Consider the following 8156-nt stretch of genomic DNA (forward strand, 5'->3'; position numbering starts at 1 on the left):
TACAAGTGATAGAAATCCAAACCAAACTATCTTAAGAATAAAAGAAAACAGCTGCTACCCCGAAACCTAGGCGGGGGGGAGGGGGGTACTGGGGTGGGGGTGCAGGGCATCGCTGGTGTAGGGGCTGTGGTCGTGCACGGGGACCCAGTGCAGTGGCTGGGATTGCTGCAGAGCTGATGAGAAACTACTAAAGTTCCTGTGGAAGCCAAGTAGAATTTCATAAGAACATAATGGATGGAGAAGAGAAAACTTATGGTGGCTGTGAGGGCCCTGATGCCATGTATGTCAAACTGATATCTTCAGATGGTCACGAATTTATTGTAAAGAGAGAACATGCGCTGACATCAGAACAATAAAAACCATGTTGCGCAGCCCAGGTTAGTTTGCTGAGAACAAAACTAATGAAGTCAATTTTAGAGAGATCCCTTCACATGTACTATCAAAAGTATGCATGTATTTTACCTACAAGATTCAATACACTAACAGCTTCAAGGAGATTCCTGAATTCCCAATTGCACCTAAAATTCCACTGGAACTGCTGATGGCTGCGAACTTCCTAGATTGTTAAATAAAATAAATTATAATAAATGGCTAACTCTTTTTAAGTATTTAATACCTGTAGTTCAGAGTAAAAAGCTCTCCAAGGGAGGCAGATGCACTACAGAGGTGGCTGGATGGTGGGATGGCAGATGAAGAAGAGGATCCCACCTTTGAGGAAGAAAATGAAGAAACTGGAGGAGGTGCAGAAGGTGGACAGGGTAAAAGAAAGAGACTTTTTTCTAAAGAATTACGATGTATGATGTATGGGTTTCCAGAGGACCAGAATCCTTATACTGAATCAGTAGATATTCTTGAAGACCTTGTCATAGAGTTCATCACTGAAATGACTCATAAGGCAATGTCAGTTGGAAGACAAGTTTGGGTACAAGTTGAAGATATCGTCTTCTTGATTTGAAAGGACCCAAGAAAGTTTGCTAGGGTTAAAGACTTTCTTACTATGAATGAAGAATTGAAACGCGCTAGAAAAGCATTTGATGAAGCAAACTATGGATCTTGACACACCTTTTGTACTTTCTGAAGCTTCATTATCTTCTGGGGAAATCATACTTAATAACTATATTTTCCACAGTAAGGCCCTGATATCTAACCATGTGAATTAAAAATGGAGAACCACAAAGTTTTCAGGCTTTTTTTCACGTCTTCAATTTTAGAGTGATATATGAGCCTTTAATTGCCTGCCATTATATTACCCTACTTGAATTGCATATTAGATTTTAATGACCATACGTAAGTCAAAGTACCTTTGGTTTGCAAACCATTCAGTTTCTTCTGACTCTTGACCATCTCAATGATAAATTAATATTTATGTGTACTTGTACCATTGTAGGTTGTACCGTAGCTGTTTAATATGTGAAATCTAAATGGCATCTTTGACTTTGATAGCTGTGTTTCATATGTTTCTAATGCTTTTAGACCACAGTAATGTAAGTTATTAAAAGGTGGTGAACTGGTTTGTGTTTCTTTTAAGAAGAAAATGATAGAAAATACAGCCTTTTGTAGGAGTGTTTATTTGTCTTAAGATAATTTGTTTTAATACTCTTCTTTAGGTAACAAGAGTGATTTAATTTTTTATTTTTTGAGAAACTAAGAATTTCCTATGAATGCTTCTGTGTTGGAAGACATACTGGATTAAAAATCTTTGGGGTTTATAATATACTGTTTTTCAGGTTTTAAAAGAACTCATTTCCCTAGGTCAGATTAAAACTTCTGAAAGTGCTTTCAGTAGCAGGAATGGCATTGCTGAAAAGGTTGATGGCAGGTAAGCATTTGGGGTAGTGTTTTATTAACATATTTGTTAGTATTTATTTATTGTGAAAACATGTACTTGACTAAAACCATGTGTGGCTATGGAAACCACTTTTGTAGTTCATGATGTACAAGTTTTGTGTGTATTTAGCTCATTGTATTCTTGCACTTAGCTGAAAGTAAGGATTAAAATTGCATTTAAAGGGATCACTGGATATTACTCTTTGTGAAACTGAATGTTTTGTGTGCCACTTATAAACATTATCTATGAATCAGTACTTAGGAAGATTTCACTTTCTTAACCTATCAATATAAGGAATAAAGTATGAAAAATTAAAAAGAAAAAATACACCTATAGTTCAGTTAGTAATTTTTTTATATATAACATGTTGCCTGGGTGCAGTTGAACTTTAAAGTTCATTGCAAAGCAGATTATCTTCTGTTTTTTGCATAGCAATCAGAGTTGAAGTTGAAGTTTGTTTGCTATATCAACAAATTAAGGACATTTTCACAAATTGAGAGATAAACAAATATACAAAAAAAAAAGAAAACATCTCCACATAACCAGGGCAGGAAATCCAGGGAAGTAACTAGCTTCTGGCCCTACTGAATCCAGGGGACCAAATAATGTCTTTGTGATTTCTCATCCCAGCTCTCAATTCTGCTTATCACTGCTTGGCTTTACGCTTCAAAAAGAATTGGCTCTTTCCATGTGGTAGGCAAGATGGCCACCAGTATCCTATACTTACTGTCCCCAGATAAAAAATCCTAGAGGAAAATGAAATTTTCGCTGTAGCCACATATATTTCTATATAGCCATATATCCCTACTAATGACCTACCTTATTAACTTTATATGAGTCATGTGCTTATCTCTAAACAAAAGGCTATGGCCAAGGGGATGGAGATTTGTGATGGGTCAAACAGATCCTCCATGTCAATATGGCTTATGTTTTTTTGTTTTGATCAATTGGCTAGCTATATGTTTTTTAGATATTTATTTTGATGCTCCAATAGTCACAGATTTGTTCAGTGGGAGCCCCTGGAATCTACCTTCTGTGTCATTTTCACAAATTTCTTCATCCTTTGAGTGCTTACTTCCTTTCTCCTTCAACAAGATGATCCAAACTCATCTTGCACATTCTCAGCACCTGTCCAGAATCAACCACTTCTCTAAGTAGTCTTGTTTCCTTCTAGTAGAAAATGGTAGTTAGAAGTCAAGATCTAGATACAAAGTTTTCTGATTGCTATTGTTATTGTGTTATTCTTCCCAAGCCCTTTCAGTGAACAAGACTGGAGCACCAAAGAATTGATGCTTTTAAACTATGGTGCTAGAGAAGACTCTTGAGAGTCCTTTGGACAGCAAGGAGATCAAACAAGTCAGTACTAAAGGAAATCAACCCTGAATACTCATTGGAAGGACCGATGCTGAAGCTGAAGTTCCAATACTTTGGCCACCTGATACGAAGAGCCAACTCATTGGAAAAGACCCTGATGCTGGGAAAGATTGAAGGCAGAAGGAGAAGAGGGTGACAGGTGGTTGGATGGCATCACCAGTGCAATGGACATGAACTTGGTCAAACTCCTGGAGATGGTGAGGGACAGGGAGGCCTGCCATGTGGCAGTCCGTGGGGTCGCAAAGAGTCGGACACGACTTGGGGTCTGAACAACAACAAAATGTATATGTATGGATATGTGTATATGTGTATAAGTGTGTATACATATTTAAATCTATATTTACTTGTATGGAAAACCATGGGCTCACAACAATACCTCCAGTTTCAGTCCAAAATCAGAGTAGAATTTTTGTCTTTGCATATTTATAGCTCCTTTCTCTATAAGTAAGAAATCTTATTAATACAGTCACTTATTCAATCTGCTCCCTTTACAAAAGCAATTTCCCATCACTGCCACAACCCCCTTCCATGTGCAAACACCCTCCTTACTTCCACTGGGCTCCAATAAGCCATGCTGGGCAGCCCTCCTATGTGACCACAATACTCACCCAGGTGGATCTGGACAGCTCTCCTGCACATGCAGTCCCCTCCTTCAGCTCATGCTCAGGTTCTCTATGACACTCCACCCATTCCCCAAACCCTCCACAGTGTCAATGGCTGCCTTAACTTGACTCGTCGTTACAGCGTTGAGTGAATTTTCAGCGCCTCATTTTTTTAATGTTATTTTATTACTATGTATTAAATTATAATGTATATCTATGTCCTTATTTTTTAATTATAGCATTGCAAATAACACTTAAGTCTCTTTTGACAATTAGCCTCAATTTATGGTGTTTTCTTTTTCTCTAGTAGTAACCCCTGCCTGTCATTAGCTTAATGTATATTCTTGTATTTTTGAAGTTTGCATTCATATATATAAATCAGTTCAGTTCAGTCGCTCAGTCATGTCTGACTCTCTGCGACCCCATGAACCGCAGCACGCCAGACCTCCCTGTCCATCACCAACTCCCGGAGTCCACCCAAACACATGTACATTGAGTCAGTGATGCCATCCAACCATCTCATCCTCTGTCGTCCCCTTCTCCTCCTGCTCTCAATCTTTCCCAGCATCAGGGTCTTTTCAAATGAGTCATATATATGTTCCCAAAAGAAGCATAATATACATCTTACATGGACTTCCCTGGCGGCTCAGACAGTAAAGAATCAGCCTGCAATGCAGGAGACCCGGGTTAGGTCCCTGGGTCAGGAAAATCTCCTGGAGAAGGAAATGGCAATCCACTCCAGTATTCTTGCCTGGAAAATTGCATGGACAGAGGAACCTGGGGGCTACAGTCCATGGGATTACAAAGAGTCGGACATGATTAAGTGACTAACACTTTCACTTTCACTTACATGGTCTTTCCCCTTCACTTTGTTCCCCCTTTTCTAGGATTTAGTGTAGAGTTTAAGGTTACAGTAATTTCAGTCTGCTGCCATCTTTTTTAATAACTTTATTTAGTTAGTTATTTTTGGCTGTTCTGGATCTTTGTTGCTGTGTGGGCTTTTCTATAGTTGCGGTGAGCAGGGCCTGCTCTCTTGTTGTGGAACTCGGGCTCTAGGTCATGAGGGCTTCAGAAGTTGCGGCACGTGGGCTCAGTAGTTGGAGCTCCTGGACTCTAGAGCACAGGCTCAGTAGTTGTGGAGCTTGGGCTTTGTTGTTCTGAGGTGTGTGGGGTCTTCCCGGCCCAGAGATCAAATCCGTGTCTCCTGCATTGGCAGGCGGATTCTTTAACTGAGCCACCAGGAAAGCCCCTGCTGCCATCTTAAAATCGAGAACTGTGTTTTACTTTTCCTTTAGCTCTTGGCCCAAAGACTAGGATGTAGTAGTTACTCAGTAAAATGTTGTTTTAATTGGATTTCTTAACCTAGACTTCAGAAATCAAGTTATTTATTTTTTAAACTTTTTATTTTGTATTGGGGTATAGCCAATTAACAAAAATTGTTGTGACCATTTCAGGTGAACAGTGAAAGGATACAGCCATATATACACCTGTATCCATTCTTCCCCGAACTCCCCTCCCATCCAGGCAAATTTTTTTTAATCTGCTAAATTATTAGAAGAAAAGAGGTTAGATTTTTCTGCCATCAGAACTCTGAGGATAAATGCTATGCTTATCAGGGCTTACAGTGAGATCACTGTACTTACTACGTATCTCACATATTTAACTCTTTTAGCATACTATTTATTTATTTATTTATTTTTTTATAAATTTATTTATTTTAGTTGGGGGCTAATTACTTTACAATATTGTAATAGTTTTTGCCATACATTGACATGAATCAGCCATGGGTTTACATGTGTTCCCCTTCCTGGACATAATAAAAGCTATATATGACAAACCCACAGCAAACATTATCCTCAATGGTGAAAAATTGAAAGCATTTCCCCTAAAGTCAGGAACAAGACAAGGATGCCCACTTTCACCACTACTATTCAACATAGTTTTGGAAGTTTTGGCCACAGCAATCAGAGCTGAAAAAGCAATAAAAGGAATACAGATAGGAAAAGAAGAAGTAAAACTCTCACTGTTTGCAGATGACATGATCCTCTACATAGAAAACCCTAAAGACTCTACTAGAAAATTACTAGAGTTGATCAATGAATATAGTAAAGTTGCAGGATATAACATTAACACACAGAAATCCCTTGCATTCCTATACTCCAATAATGAGAAAACAGAAAGAGAAATTAAGGAAACAATACCATTCACCATTGCAACAAAAAGAATAAAATACTTAGGAATATATCTACATAAAGAAACAAAAGATTTATATATAGCATACTATTTAAATGGTAGCAATATTCATGTGAAATCTCCAACTTAGGAGGATCTTAACATATGATGATTTATTTGTGATGGTTTGATTTGTTGGTCACCTCATTTTAGAATTATTCTTATTGAAAATAATGGCAGAATGGTGATGACAAATTTTCTTCTGTAACTGTCCATGTGATTTGGACCAGGTCTGTGCAGTCAAAAAGAGCAGAAATCAGTATTCTCTCATTTGTAAAGCAGAATAATTCTGACAGGATGAATGTATTATGCAGACAGCAAGTTCCCATGTCGCCAAACATAGCAATAATTCCAGCACAGACATAATTTTCTCTTTGAAATACCTAAGATTCTGCCTGGGTAGGACATCAAATGAATAATTTTTCAATGTGAAAAACGTACGATTTTATCACTACAAGAATAGAAATGTTGGCATAGCATGAGAGTTCTATTTATCCATTTAGGCAACCATGGGACTTGGAGTCGAGAGACTTGTCCTGCCCTTAACTGGAGATTCTCAGAACTGAGAGAAGTGAGCCATTTTCAGTTTGAGTTTTCACACAAGTAATCGGGGATAATAAGAGGTAACCTATCTCACAGCATTATCCCCCCATGAGCTAAGTATTTTTAAGTGCAAATATAGTATGATGAGTCCAAAGCATCATATAATTAGATATTGCTAAGAGAGTCCCAGGTGGCTCAGTGGTAAAGAATTTGCCTGCCAATTTAGGAGCCTCAGGAGATGCAGGTTCAATCCCTAGGTTGGGAAGATCCCCTGAAAAGGGAAATGGCAACCCAATCCAGTATTCTTGCCTGGAGAATCCCATGGACGGAGAAGCCTGGTGGGCTACAGTCCACAGGATCACAAAGAGTCGGACATAACTGAGCAACCAAGCATGAAGAGAGACACAAGGACAAAAGGTTAGTTTTAGAATATTTGAAGCATAACTTCCAAGAATATCCTCCAGAGGCAGAAGGAAGGATCCGTCTCAGAGCACCTTGAGTCTCTCTGAACTCTTGAAACAGACATATGGGACAATATTATTCTCATTTAAGAGAAGTAAACTCAGAGCAGTACCTTTGCCCAGAGTTACACAGTCAGAAATAGCAGAGTTGAGATCCGACCTCGACCCTTTTTGAAACCCAAGGCCAATTTCCCTACACTCAACGTGCTCTCCCCAAAGCTAAGTGGGGAAGGAAGCAGAACTGAGAAAAAGTGGGTGAGGGGAGGAGAGTGAAGTTGATCTGTGGCAAAGCAGGGGTCAAAAAACAAGGCAAGGACTAGAGGAACACTTTCACAGAGTCATGCAGGTGACCACTGCCAGAGAATCTGGGCAGAGGTAGTTGTGTGTATGTGTGTGTGTTAGTCGCTCAGTTGTGTCCGATTCTGTGACCCCATGGACTGTAGCCCACCAGGCCCCTCTGTCCATGGGATTTTCCAGGCAAGAATACTGGAGTGGGTTGCCATTTCCTTCTCCAGGGGATCTTCCCAATCCAGAGATCGAACCCAGGTCTCCCGCATTGCAGGCGGATTCTTTACCATTTGAGCTACAAGGGAAGCCCAGGCAGAGGTAGTTAAGTCTGAGTATTTCAAAAGTTGACAAGAAGAGGACTAAATTTTTTAAGCCATTGATTTATTTGATATACTAATTTAATGATTAGCTAATTTAAGTTTTAGAAAAGTAAAATTTAAAAAATAAAAACTACTGGAAAGAAAATAATTATAGAAAACTACCAATAATGTGAGACTCTCAAGTTAGTAGCTATGACCATGCCCACACCTCTTACACCAGGTTGTTAAGAGACTTGATAGCCCTTTGAACTTTGAAAATTCTCTCGGCAGAGTCATCCCACACTGGAGTGATCCAGCTAGAAAGTGAGTGCCACAAGGCAGGTACCTTGTTTTGTATATGGATGAATCTTTAGCACCCAGAACTGTGCCTGGAATGTTGGAGATGTGCACCAAGTATTTTTTGAAAGAATCTGAAAATTTATGAACTAAAATATGGCACCGTCTCTGAGGACCCATTGGAGCAGAGAGCTGCATGTTCTTCTGGTTTGTTCTCCTTTCAAGAGGAAAA

At 39.1% G+C, this 8156-nt stretch overlaps 2 pseudogenes; both read left to right on the forward strand.

Annotated features, from left to right (window-relative positions):
- Positions 1-230: 230 nt before the first annotated feature.
- LOC145544459 (elongin-C pseudogene) lies at positions 231-568 on the forward strand (annotated as a pseudogene).
- Positions 569-682: 114 nt separating this feature from the next.
- Positions 683-1057, forward strand: LOC145544551 (transcription initiation factor TFIID subunit 13 pseudogene; annotated as a pseudogene).
- Positions 1058-8156: the final 7099 nt, after the last annotated feature.

The sequence above is a fragment of the Giraffa tippelskirchi genome, chromosome 4 (genome assembly GCF_054371585.1).
Source record: "Giraffa tippelskirchi isolate mGirTip1 chromosome 4, T2T-mGirTip1v1.2.pri, whole genome shotgun sequence".
Lineage (NCBI taxonomy): Eukaryota > Metazoa > Chordata > Mammalia > Artiodactyla > Giraffidae > Giraffa > Giraffa tippelskirchi.